Source organism: Ovis canadensis, chromosome 20, assembly GCF_042477335.2.
Source record: "Ovis canadensis isolate MfBH-ARS-UI-01 breed Bighorn chromosome 20, ARS-UI_OviCan_v2, whole genome shotgun sequence".
In the NCBI taxonomy this organism is placed as follows: domain Eukaryota; kingdom Metazoa; phylum Chordata; class Mammalia; order Artiodactyla; family Bovidae; genus Ovis; species Ovis canadensis.
Window position 1 is genome coordinate 40513228 of NC_091264.1, and position 14643 is coordinate 40527870.

General features: G+C 42.4%; 1 pseudogene; it reads left to right on the forward strand.

Annotated features, from left to right (window-relative positions):
* Positions 1 to 1484: 1484 nt before the first annotated feature.
* LOC138425878 (H-2 class II histocompatibility antigen, E-S beta chain-like) lies at positions 1485 to 7866 on the forward strand (annotated as a pseudogene).
* Positions 7867 to 14643: the final 6777 nt, after the last annotated feature.

Here is a 14643-nt window from a genome sequence, read left to right on the forward strand (position 1 = left end):
CTGTCTGCCATGCAGGAGACAAGAGTTTGATTCCTGTGTCAGGAAGATCCCCTGGAGAATAAAATAGCAACCCTCTCCAGTATTCTCACCTGGGAAAACCCATGGACAGAGGACCAATTGCGGGCTACAGTCCATGGGGTCACAAAAGAGTCAGACACGACTTACTGGCTAATCCACATATTGAAATTGTTAAATGTTTTCATTTATTCATCTTAATTGCAGGGTTATTCTTTAAATCTGTTTTGATATTTTCATAGTTCAATTAAACAGAAAGATAAAACAAAATATATACATATATATGATTTAAAGGTATACTTATGCATGTGTGTGTGTTAGTCATTCAGTTGGGTCCAACTCTTTGTGACCCCATGGACTGCAGCCTGCCAGGCTCCTCTGCCCATGGAATTATCCAAGCAGGAATACTGGAGTGGGTAGCTTTTTGCTTCTCCAGGGGATCTTTTCAACCCAGGGGTTGAACCTGTGTCTCCTGTATTGCAGGCAGATTCTTTACTGTCTGAGCCATCAGGGAAATCCTGAATATATCCACACATATATGTATGATATTTAAAATATTGAAATATAGAAGCACATATGATGATAAGAACTGAGAGACATCTAACCTTCTCAGGTCAGATCTTCCAAATGGATTTTTGCACCAATTTTTGAAAAAAATCTGATATTCTGAGTTTTTTGGATTTAGAAAAGCTGTTGTGGGATTGTGGACCTGTATGATGATGTTGCTTTTAATATCCTCAAAACTCTTCAGCAGTTTCCCTTTACATTTATTGTTACTGTAAAGCCAAGATCCTAACACACCCAGCTCCCTGCGATTTCTCATCTTTACTCTCCTTCCTCTCACTCAGTGCTCCAGTGAACTGTTTTCTTGTCATTTCTTGAACTGATGAAGAAATTCATCAATTCTTTCATATTTTGGTCCATTGTATTATTTTATCTAAAATGTGACTCCTTTTCCCCCAAGCTGAGATTCATAGCTGCTTTTCCTCTAGCTCATATCCACTTAACCTTTCATATCACATCATCGCCATCTTCCTTTAGAGATGACTTCTTTGGCACCCTAATGTAATTTAGATCATCCTGTAACTCTCTGTTATAGATTTGCACATTTCTCTTTTGACATTTCTCACTCTCATATAAATCCTTATATGGTTGAATTTTTTCCATCACTTTTACTAAATATTAAGCTTCTTTGGCCCTGGAGAAGGAAATGGCAACCCACTCCAGTATTCTTGCCTGGAGAATCCCATGGACAGAGGAGCCTGGCGGGCTACAGTCCACGGGGTCGCAAAGAGTCGGACACGACTGAGCGACTTCACTTCACAAGCTTCTTTGGATTCCTAGCGGGCAGCACAGGCCTGAAGCTCACCAGTAAAGAAGTGCTCTGGAGGAAGAGCTAAAGAACTTGTAAAGGTGAGAGGATGGAGTCACGAGTGTCTTTCTGGTTGGGGCTTCAGGGAAGAGTGGTGATGGGGAAAATCCTGGGCCAGCTCAGGCTTGAAGGGCTCCAGTCAACCACTGAAGCCACTTGGAGACCAGAGGGGTCTCCTCTGCCCACCTTCGCCTCCCTCCACTGTAGGCAGATGAAAGAAGGGCCCGTGGTGGTTGAGGGGTGCCTGTGGAGCCATGAGAGAGCCCTAGTGGCCCTCCTGCGCTTGGGCAGCCCTCATTCGTGGCCGTCACACCAGTTCCTTCCTGGAAGCCCACCAGGGCGACTGAATCCTGCTGTTCCCACAGCACATTTCATGGTGCAGGGCAAGTCCGAGTGTCATTTCTCCATCCTGACTGAGCAGGTGCGGTTCTTGGCAGATAGTTCTATAACCAGAAGGAATCGGTGCATTTTGACAGCGACGACGTGGGTGAGTTCAGGGCAGTGACTGAGCTGGGTAGGCTCTTAGCTGAGAGTTGGAATCACCAGAAGGACTTCGTGGAGTGGACATGGGCTGTGGTGGACACGTTCTGCAGACACAACTACTGGGTTGGTGAGAGCGTCATGGTGCAGCAGCAAGGTGAGCACGAGGGTGGGCGGCCAGGGGACTGGGGACAGTGTGTGTGTGTGTGTGTGTGTGTGTGTGTGTGAAAGAGAGAGAGCGACAAAGAGACAGAGAGACTGAGTCCCAGTGAATGTGTTGTATTACGAGCAAGTATGCTTAAGGAGGGTTCCTGTGAGAGCATGTTGCCTGGAGAAATGACACTCGGACTTGCCCTGCACCATGAAATGTGCTGTGGGAACAGCAGGATTCGGTCACCCTGGTGGGCTCCCAGGAAGGAACTGATGTGAAGGCCACCAATGAGGGCTGCCCAAGCGCAGGAGGGCCACTAGGGCTCGCTCATGGCTCCACAGGCACCCCTCAACTGCCACGGGCTCTTCTTTCATCTGCCTGTGCGACTTTGTCAGTTATTGCGAAAGGAAAGAGACAGTGTGTGTGGCGGGGGGAGTACCCTGGAATCTGGGAGGAACAGGAGGGAGGGTGTGTGGGGGGGAAGGGGGAGGGATGCAGAAGGGAGACTCCAGGCACCCCTGATAGTCCTTGTGGGAGAAAAGAGGTGGGGGAGGAGAGTCAACACTGGTGGGTGCTTAGAGAGGCGGGAGGGGACTTCAAGGTGTCTGTGGTTGGGGGGAGGGTTTGGGGGAGGAGAGGTGAGGCATGTTCAAGGATTGGGAGCATGTGAGAAGAGTCACAACTTGCTCTAGGTACACACCCTCTTAATACTGACCCCCCAGAAATAAGTGTGCAGGTGTCTGCATGCAGAAACATTTCATTGACAAACAGCTAGCAGACTAATTCTTGAGAGATGAGGAACTTCTGAAGCACTTCTGATTATTCTAAGGCTTTGTTTATGTCTAAATTTCTTGCTTTTTTGGTATTCTTTATATGTACTTTTACATAGTTGAAATGCTTGTGAAACCAGCTTTCTGAATTATATTGATAGCTTTGCCGCTTAACACACCGTTACTATTTTTATAATGAATGTCAATAGTATTTGTGTGGTTACATACTATTTATTTTATAGTTGTAAAATATACATTTTCAGTTCAGTCACTCAGTCCTCTCCGACTCTTTGCAACCCTGTGAATCGCAGCACGCCAGGCCTCCCTGTCCATCACCAACTCCCGGAGTTCACTCAGACTCATGTCCATCGAGTCAGTGATGCCATCCAGCCATCTCATCCTCTGTTGTCCCCTTCTCCTCCTGCCCCCAATCCCCAGCATCAGAGTCTTTTCCAGTGAGTTAACTCTTCGTATGAGGCGGCCAAAGTATTGCAGTTTCAGCGTTAGCATCAGTGCTTCCAATGAACACCCAGGACTGATGTCCTTTAGAATAGGCTGGTTGTATCTCCTTGCAGTCCAAGGGACTCTCAAGAATCTTCTCCAACACCACAGTTCAAAAGCATCAGTTCTTTGGTGCTCAGCTTTCTTCACAGTCCAACTCTACATCCATACATGACCACTGGAAAAACCATAGCCTTGACTAGACAGACCTTTGTTGGCGAAGTAATGTCTCTGCTTTTGAATATGCTCTCTAGGTTGGTCATAACTTTTCTTCCAAGGAATAAGCGTCTTTTAATTTCATGGCTGCAATCACCATCTGCAGTGATTTTGGAGCCCCCCAAAATAAAGTCTGACACTGTTTCCACTGTTTCCCCATTTATTTCCCATGAAGTGATGGGACCAGATGCCATGATCTTCGTTTTCTGAATGTTGAGTTTTAAGCCAACTTTTTCACTCTCCACTTTCACTTTCATCAAGAGGCTTTTTAGTTCCTCTTCACTTTCTGCCATAAGGGTGGTGTCATCTGCATATCTGAGGTTCCTGATATTTCTCCTGGCAATCTTGATTCCAGCTTGTGGTTCCTCCAGCCCAACGTTTCTCATGATGTACTCTGCATATAAGTTAAATAAGCAGGGTGACAATATACAGCCTTGACACACTCCTTTTCCTATTTGGAACCAGTCCGTTGTTCCATGTCCAGTTCTAACTATTGCTTCCTGACCTGCATAGAGGTTTCTCAAGAGGCAGGTCAGGTGGTCTGGTATTCCCATCTCTTTCAGAATTTTCCACAGTTTATTGTGGTCCACACAGTCAAAGGCTTTGGCATAGTCAATAAAGGAGAAATATATTTTTCTGGAAGTCTCTTACTTTTTCGATGATCCAGCAGATGTTGGCAATTTGATCTCTGGTTCCTCTGCCTTTTCTAAAACCAACTTGAACATCTAGAAGTTCATGGTTCATGTATTGCTGAAGCCTGGCTTGGAGAATTTTGAGTACTACGTTATTAGCGTGTGAGATGAGTGCAATTGTGCAGTAGTTTGAGCATTCTTTGGCATTGCCTTTCTCTGGGATTGGAATGAAAACTGACCTTTTCCAGTCCTGTGGCCACTGCTGAGTTCTCCAAATTTACTGGCATAATGAGTGTAGCACTTTCACAGCATCATCTTTCAGGATTTCCCTCCTTTTGTTAGATATTTCTTTCATTATTGCCAAATACTTAGTTTAAAATTTACTTTTTAAAATTTTTAATTAAAATTTTTTTGTTTCCAAAGTTCTTGAACATTTCTCACATATTTATTAGCTAATTGTTATTAGTGCCTCAAGAATTATCTATTCTCTCTTATCTCTATGGTCCTAGTATTTTCCTCTGTGATTTTATGGGTTCTCTATGTGTTAAGATTAACACATTGATTATTTTCACCAGTTTGTGGTTTATATTTTGATTCAGTTATTTTTCCATTTTAGAAATTTAAATATTTTAATTTAATGTAATAGACTGAGAAAATGTTAGTAATGGTTTGCTGCTACTGCTGCTAAGTCTCTTCAGTCATGTCCGACTCTGTGCGACTCCATAGACGGCAGCCCACCAGGCTCCCCCGTCCCTGTGATTCTCCAGGCAAGAACACTGGAGTGGGTTGCCATTTCCTTCTCCAATGCGTGAAAGTGAAAAGTGAAGGTGAAGTCGTTCAGTCGTGCCCAACTCTTAGCGACCCCGTGGACTGCAGCCTACCAGGCTCCTCTGTCCATGGGATTTTTCAGGCAAGAGTACTGGAGTGGGTGCCATTGCCTTCTCTGAGTAATGGTTTACCACTGATCTTAAATCTACTATTTTGTGCAATTGTAAAAATGTTTTTCCCCAGGTTTCTCTTTCTTCTGTTTTTTTTTTGTTTGTTTGTTTGTTTGTTTGTTTTAAACTGTGTTTATTATGGCTGATGGAGTTAAGAATGAGGCATTAAGGGCATGTATCAGTGAATTCCAAACCCTGCCCCAAACTGAGGTGTTCTAAAATGTGAGTGCCTGGACACAGGTTTCCCAGGATTTCATATTCTATCTCTACACTTACCCCGCTACTCTTTCCTAACTTATCCACATTACTTTGAACCATATTTTCTCTCTAATGAAACAAAAATAATATGTAGCTAACACATATTGAAGGCTAAATTCCAGTTGTGGCTTAACATAATTTAGGTGCAATCATCCTCAGATAACCTTCAGAGATCACTTCGTATTATTATCCTCCTTGCTTGGTCATAAAGCTGAGGCACAGAGAACGTGCATATTATACTAGGATCCATCAGTAGGAGAGAGAGCTCGGAACTGAACCCAGGCAGCATGGTTACAGAAGTTGTGCTATTCATGAATACACAATTGCATTGGAAAAATTGTAAACACTTCCATTGAATAATGAATAAATTGTTCATTGGATAAAGAAACCCACAAATTTCCTCCACATCTCTCAAATCTAACATGTTCACGCCGTAAGTATTAAAGACAAGGCTCATGGCACTAACTGCTATTTAGCCACATGGCCGGTTCTAGAGGGGCCTGTCCAAGGCTGCAGTCTGGAACAGCAGACTAAATGAAGAAAGGCAGCCAGTCAGGGAGACTTACTGTCTCCTTCACTTAGTCCCGCTGCTTTTTCCCTCCTAGTGGAGCCTACAGTGACTGTGTATTCTGCAAAGACCCAGCCCCTGCAGCACCACAACCTCCTGGTCTGTTCTGTGAATGGTTTCTACCCAGGACACGTTGAAGTCAGGTGGTTCTGGAATGGCCATGAAGAGGAGGCTGGGGTGATCTCCACAGGCCTGATCCAGAATGGAAACTGGCCCTTCCAGACCGTGGTGATGCTTGAAACAGTTCCTCAGAGTGGAGAGGTCTACACCTGCTAAGTGGATCACCCCAGCCGGACGAGCCCTCTCACAGTGGAATGGAGTGAGAAGCTTTCCGATCTCATAATTTCCTCACCTACCAAGGATGGGGCTTGCTTACCTCTGAGTGTCAGGTTTCTCCTAGCTCCACACCATATTTTTTATTTGCTTCATGCTCTTTCTTTCTTAGCACAAATTGTTGGGGAGTAGCCATGATATCCTGTGATAGAAATCTTCTGATAGTTTACAGATATGCTTTGATAGTTTCTATCAATACCTATACCTGCTGGTGAGACAGTTCTTCCTGGCAGGCAGAGAAGAGGTGTCCCTGCTCTGAGTCTCCATGATATCACAGTTCATCAGTCCCCTTTGTTGGGCTGGACTTGTACATCTAATGCTGTCGCTCTGGGTTCACTGTTATTTGAGAAGGAGCACATCCTCTACAATGTAGGGACCTTCTTAATATGAGAGGAGTCCAGTCTCAGCGCTGCCTTTTATTAGCTCTGTCATACTAGACAAGCTACTTAGCATCTTTGAGTCTCAGGCCCCACAACCATGAGATGGAGAAGTCATAGCTTTATGTCAGGGTTGTGATGTTTAAATAAGTTCGATGCCTTAATCTCGTAGCTACTCGGTATGATTTTTAATCCCTTTTTTTGTAATGACCAGGTATTCTAATTCTTCCAGGCAACCTTCTTCTCCCATCCTCAAAGCTTAGGGAAGTTGGATTGGGATAAAGATCACTGAAACTGACTTCTTTTCTAGGGGCATGATCTGACTCTGCTCAGAGCAAGATGATGAGTGGAGTCAGGGACTTTGTTCTGGGTCTGCTCTTCCTTGGAATCAGGTTGTTCATCTACTTTGGGAATCAGAAAGGTAAGGAACCTGTTGGCAGCTGATACTCACTTTTGAGTGAAGAAATATGGCTTTGCTCAGTTAGTTCTCTGTATATCAATGAACTCATCTAAAGCCTTTCCTTCCCTTGCGTGCATGCCTGATAAATCACTTCAGTCATATTCAACCCTGTGATCCCATGGACTGTAGCCTGCCAGGCTCCTCTGTTCATAGGATTCTCCAGGCAAGAATACTGGAGTGGGTCGCCATGCCCTCATGTAGGGGATTTTCCCCACCCAAGGATCGAACCCACTTCTCTTATGTCTCCTGCATTGGCAGGCAGGTTCTTTACCACTAGACCTACCTGGGAAGCCCCTATTGACCTCAATTTCCTGAAAGTCTAGGATTCAATAGGCCTTGGAAACTTAGAAACTTATGTTTGAAACATAAGAGATTATGGCATTTAGAGATAAGAAAAAGGTTAGCATGCATGGTGATTTAGGGTGGAGACTCTGGGACAAATGGACACCAAGGCTGATGAAATTACATTCCATTTGTGAGAGGAAAGCTTCATGCTCTTGATGCCTGCTCTCCTGTCTGGCCTTGCAGGCTGGCCTCATGTGATGTGGGCTGTGGTATTTGAGAAATCTTAGAAGACTGATCTGGGCCTGGGGATACTGTGTTTTAGAGACTGACTTTCTTCCATTTATTATAAGTATATTTCTTCCCTTCTCTTTCCCCAAACACTCTGGACTTCAGCCAGCAGGTAATGCTCTTTAATTCTCTTTTAAACTAATATTTACTCTCTCCATAACAGATGGTAGGGGTAACAAGACTGGAAAGAGAAATAATGGAAAAGATTTTGAATCAGATTGAATCAAATAATTGAATAATAATAAATTGAATAATTCAAATAATTGAATAATCATATTGAATCAAATAATGGAAAAGATTTTGATCAGGCAGTTGATATTAAAGCTTCTTCTCTCCACTAAACAGGAAGGACTGTGCTCTAAGGTAGCTTTGGCTCAGGAAGACATAAGAATTTGCTCTCCTTCTCAATATAATGCTTTAACATGATGCCCTGAAAGAGCACGCGTGCACACACACACGCAGACAAAGCCTGCTTGCTGAGTTAGATCTGGAAACAACCCTCTCCACTGTCTTTTGCAGGACTCCTAAGCTGAAGTGAAGATGGTAACGCTCAAGCAGAAACTCCCTACCAGCTTCTTTGCATCATGGAAAGGTTTCTAGATTAGCTCTTACTCTTCTTCAGAGAGTGCTTTCTTGGGATCTGGTTTGCTCTTAGTCCAGTGACCCTGTTGAAAATGTTCTCCTTGATGGCTTCTTCAGTCCCCAATCTTAACCTGGAAGTTCTTAAATTGAAGGCAACACCATATCTTCATTTTTCCTAGCTGCTTTTTGTTTTCAGCTTTTACTGCCTTCTGTGTATCTGAACTCTTCTTCTGCCAACATTGCTTTATAATGCCTTTATCAAATAAATATGGAGTGAAAATCTTCTGCTTCACATAGTATCAGGGAGTAAAATGTAAAAGGAAAAATGTAAAGAAAGAGTCCATTGCAATCTAATGATGTTTTTATTTATCTTCCTGTAGTTTGGTTACATTTGAAAGGTTCTTTGCTTTGTGTCCTGTTTTAACTTGAGTTTTCTACATTCTGCCATTAGGTATGTTTTCCTGAGCTAAGAGAAAGTCCTTAATGAACCCATTTCATTGTGGTCTCCTACATCTTTGTGTTCTCAAAGACAAACACAGACATTCATTTATGCTGTGGAATGCAGAAAGTGTCGTGTCTCTTTGCAACCCCATGGACTGTAGCCTGCCAGGCTCCTCTGTCCCTGGAATTCTCCAGGCAAGAATACTGGAGTAGGTTGCCATTTCCTTCTCCAGGGGATCTTCCTGACCTAGGGATAGCCACGCCTCCTGGCTTGCAGGCTGATTCTTAACCACATAAATCATTGTGAAACTATAATTGTAAGTCAGTATATAGTTCTAAATTCCATATATTTTAATAATATTAAGGAGTTGGATAGATTTCAGAGAAAGATAACTTAATTGGTTAAAGTGAAAGTGTTAGTCACTCAGTTGTGGCCAACTCTTTGTGACCCCATGGTCTGTCCCTGGAAGTCTCCAGGCGAGAATACTGGAGTGGGTTGCCTTTCCCTTTTCCAGTGGATCTTCCTGACCTAGGGATCACACCTGGGTCTCCTGTATTGTAGGCAGATTCTTTATTGTCTGAGCTACCAGGGAATTGTTTGAGAAGATGATTCAGTTCAGTTCAGTTCATTTAAGTCGCTCAGTCATGTCCGACACTTTGGGACCCCATGGACTGCAGCACACCAGGCTTCCCTGTCCATCACCAACTTGCGGAGTTTACTCAAACTCTTATTCATTGAGCGGGTGATGCCATCCAGCCTTCTCATCCTCTGTTGTCCCCTTCTCCTCTGGCCTTCAATCTTTCCCAGCATTAGGATCTTTTCCAATGAGTCAGTTCTTCCCATCAGGTGGCCAAAGGATTGGAGTTTCAGCTTCAACATCAATCCTTCCAATGAATATTCAGGACTGATTTCCATTAGCATAGACTGGTTGGATCTCCTTGCAGTCCAAGGAACTCTCAAGAGTCTTCAACACCACAGTTCAAAAGCATCAAACTTCAGTGCTCAGCTTTCGTTGTAGTCCAACTCTCACATCCATACATGACTACTGGAAAAACCATAGCTTTGACTAGACAGACCTTTGTTGGCAAAGCAATGTCTCTGCTTTTTAATATGCTGTCTAGGTTGGTCATAGCTTTTCTTCCAAGGAGCAAGCATCTTTTAATTTCATGGTTGCAGTCACCATCTGCAGTGATTTTGGAGCCCAAGAAAATAAAGTCTGACACTGTTTCCCCATCTATATGCCATAAAGTGATGGGACCGGATGCCATGATGTTAGTTTTCTGAATGTTGAGTTTTAAGTTAACTTTTTCACTGTCCGCTGTCACTTTTATCAAGAGGCTCTTTGGTTCTTCTTTGCTTTCTGCTGTAAGAGTGGTGTCATCTGCATATCTGTGGTTATTGATATTTCTCCTGGCAATCTTGATTCCAGTTTGTGCTTCATCCAGCCCAGTGTTTCTCATGATGTACTCTGCATATAAGTTAAATAATCAGGGTGACAATATACAGCACTGACATACTCCTTTCCCGATTTGGAACCAGCCTGTTGTTCCATGTCCATTTCTAATTGTTGCTTCTTGACCTACATACGGATTTCTGAGAAGGCAGTTCAGGTGATCTGGTATTCCCATCTCTTGAAGAATTTTCCACAGTTTGTTGTGATTCACACAGTCAAAGGCTTTGGCATAGTCAATAAGCAGAAATAGATGTTTTTCTGGAACTCTCTTGCTTTTTCAAGATCCAGTGGATGTTGGCAATTTGATCTCTGGTTCCTCTGCCTTTTCTAAATCCAGCTTGAACATCTGGAAGTTCACGGTTCATGTACTGTTGAAGCCTAGATTGGAGAATTTTGAACATTACTTTACAAGTGCGTGAGATGAGTGCAATTGTGCAGTAGTTTGAACATTTTTGGCATTGCCTTTCTCTGGGATTGGAATGAAAACTGACCTTTTTCCAGTCCTATGGCCACTGTTGAGCTTTCCATATTTGCTGGCATATTGAATGCAACACTTTCACAGCATCATCTTTTAGGATTTGAAATGGCTCCACTGGAATTCCATCACCTCCACTGGCTTTGTTCGTAGTGATGTTCCTAAAGCCTACTTGACTTTGCTTTCAAGGATGTCTGGCTCTAGCTGAGTGATCACACCATCGTGATTATCTGGGTCATGAAGATATTTTTTGTATAGATCATCTGTGTATTCTTGCCACCTCTTCTTAATATTTTCTGCTTCTGTTAGGTCCAGACCATTTCTGTCCTTTATCGAGCCCATCTTTGCATGAAATGTTCCCTTGGTATCTCTAATTTTCCTGAAGAGATCTCTAGCCTTTCCCATTCTATTGTTTTCCTCTATTTCTTTGCACTGATTACTGAGGAAGGCTTTCTTATCTCTCCTTGCTGTTCTTTGAAACTCTGCATTCAGATGCTTATATCTTTTCATTTCTCCTTTGCTTTTCGCTTCTCTTCTTTGCACAGCTATTTGTAAGGCCTCCCCAGGCAGCCATTTTGCTTTTTTGCATTTCTTTTCCATGGGAATGGTCTTGATCCCTGTCTCCTGTACAATGTCACGAACCTCATTCCATAGTTCATCAGGCACTCTATCTATCGGATCTAAGCCCTTAATTCTATTTCTCACTTCTACTGTATAATCATAAGGGATTTGATTGAGGTCATACCTGAATGATCTATTGGTTTTCCCTGCTTTCTTCAATTTAAGTCTGAATTTGTCAATAAGAAGTTCATGATCTGAGCCACAGTCAGCTCCCAATCTTGTTTTTGCTGACTGTATGGAACTTCTCCATCTTTGGCTGCAAAGAATATAATCAATCTGATTTCAGTATTGACTGTCTAGTGATGTCCATGTGTAGAGTCTTCTTTTGTGCTGTCAGAAGAGGGTGTTTGCTATGACCATTGTGTTCTCTCGGTAAAACTCTATTAGCCTTTGCCCTGCTTCATTCTGTGCTCCAAGGCCAAATTTGCCTGTTACTCCTGGTGTTTCTTGACTTCCTACTTTTGCATTCCAGTCCCCTATAATGAAAAGGACATCTTTTTAGGGTGTTAATTCTAGAAGGTTTTGTATGTCTTCATAGGATCATTCAACTTCAGCTTCTTCAGCATTAGTTATCAGGGCATAAACTTGGATTACTCTGATGTTGAATGGTGGGAAATGAACAGAGAAGATGGTTAAGTTCTGCTATTGTATTCCATCTAAGGAGTCATTTCCAAATGTAAATCAAATCTATATACTAGATAATAGATTGAGTAGTTCATTTAAATGTCATTTAAATAGACATTTAAAGCAATTTCTCCACAGTCAGGGATAACTGTTATTTTATTTTCAAGCAAATTCAAAGGTTATTTTATGCACATATTAATTATACAGTTTTTATGTGAAATAGTATATCATTCTGTAAGAGTTTGATAAGCTGATAATAACATCTCCAATATACATTCAGTTAAGATAAACTCTGTTTCATCTTGAGGTTACAACTTTATTCTCACATTGTTCTCTGAGAAGAAATGAGATGTTATTTTATTTAATACCTTTGCTATGAAATTATAAGGTAGAATTAAAGTATATGATATGAACATATCACTTAAGATGATTTTTGCCACTAGCAAAAGAAAATCCAATCGACTTTATTTTTCTTTATTATCTCACATAACAGAGTTGAGGTAAGGAATCTCCAGAGATGGTTAATTTATCACCAACAATCTTAAAGCTGGAAAAGAGAATTGCATCTTCTCCTGTGCTTTTAAAGGGAGCAACTGAGCTTTTCCTAGAGTGTTCCCAGTAGACCCACTTCCTCATGTACTGGGAGGACCCTGGATCACAATGGCAGCTCAGACAAACTGTGCTTTACCATTTGTCATGTGACCCTATCTCCCCTGATACCTATGGGAAGAGCAGGAGCAAAGCCACTTGTGCTAGAAAGAAAAGAATGGTAGATGGGGTAGGGGAAAATTATTTTAGGGTAAGAAAACTCTAGTATCTGGTCTTTTTAGAGTGTATTTTTAATTCTTTCCTCATGAAAGATGATAGATTCTTTTTTCTAATTTTCATTTTAATTTATTTAACATGATAGATTCTTGATAGACCACATCAATTCAAAGTTTTTTTTTTAACACTCAGCATTAAATTCCAGCCATACTCAAACCCCTAACTTCAAAAGCAAAAGGGTTATTATTTGTTTGTTTTAGAACTTAATATACTGACCCTAACCCTAACCCTGCTTATTTAACTTATTTGCAGACTACATCATGAGAAACACTGGGCTGGATAAAGCACAGGCTGGAATCAAGATTGCCGGGAGAAACATCAATTACCTCAGATATGCAGATGACACCACCCTTATAGCAGAAAGTGAAGAAGAACTAAAGAGCCTCTTGATGAAAGTGAAAGAGGAGAGTGAAAAAGTTGGCTTAAAGCTCAACATTCAGAAAATGAAGATCATGACATCCGGTCCCATCACTTCATGGGGAATAGATGGGGAAACAGTGTCAGACTTTATTTTCTTGGGCTCCAAAATCACTGCAGATGGTGACTGCAGCCATGAAATTAAAAGACACTTACTCCTTGGAGGAAAATTATGACCAAACTAGATAGCATATTCAACAGCAGAGACATTGCTTTGCCAACAAAGGTCTGTCTAGTCAAGGCTATGGTTTTTCCAGTGGTCATATATGGATGTGAGAGATGGACTGTGAAGAAAGCTGAATGCCGAAGAATTGATGCTTTTGAACTGTGGTGTTGGAGAAGACTTTTGAGCGTCCCTTGGACTGCAAGGAGATCCAACCAGTCCATTCTAAAGGAGATCAGTCTTGGGTGTTCTTTGGAAGGAATGATGCTAACGCTGAAATTCCAGTACTTTGGCCACCTCATATGAAGAGTTGACTCGTTGGAAAAGAGTCAACTGGGAGGGACTGGGGGCAGGAGGAGAAGGGGACAACAGAGGATGAGATGGCTGGATGGCATCACTGACTTGATGGACGTGAGTCTGAGTGAACTCCAGGAATTGATGATAGACAGGGAGGCCTGGCCTGATGCAGTTCACAGGGTTGCAAAGAGTTGGACACGACTGAGCGACTGAACCGAACTGAACTGAAAATCACTGCAGCCATGAAATTAAAAGGCCCTTGCTCCTTGGAAGGAAAGTTATGACCAACCTAGACAGCATATTAAAAAGCAGAGACAGTACTTTGCCAACAAAGATCCGTCTAGTCCAGTCTATGGTTTTTCCAGTTGTCATGTATGGATGTGAGAGTTGGACTATAAAGAAAGCTGAGTGCCAAAGAATTGATGCTTTTGAGCTGTGGTATTGGAGAAGACTTTTGAGAGTCCCTTGGACTGTGAGGAGATCCAACCAGTCCATCCTAAAGGAGATCAGTCCTGAGTGTTCATTGGGAGGACTGATGTTGAAGCTGAAACTCCAATACTCTGGCTACCTGATTCGAAGAACTGACTCATTTGAAAAGGCGCTGATGCGGAGAAAGATTAAAGGCAGGAGGAGAAGGGGACAACAGAGGATGAGATGGTTGGATGGCATCATTGATTCAATGGACACGAGTTTGGATGAATTCTGTGAGTTGGTGATGAACAGGGAGGCCTGGCGTGCTGCAGTCCATGGGGTCACAAAGTGTCGGACATGACTGAGCAACTGAACTGAACTGAACTAAATCTTTATGAAGAAAGATGTATTTCCCAGAGAAATTTTTGAAAAAAGACACATAATGAGAAGTGACTAGCTTTGTTGTTGTTGTTTAGTTGCTAAGTCGTGTCTGACTGTTTTGCAACCTCATGGGACAGTAGCCTGCCAGGCTCCTCTGTCCATGAGATCTCCCAGGTAAGAATACTCGAGTGGGTTGCCATTTCCTCTTCCAGGGTTCTTCCCTACCCAGGGATCAAGTCCACATCTCTTGCATTGGCAGGTGGATTTTTTTTTACTACAGAGCCACCTGGGAAGCATGATTAGCTTTA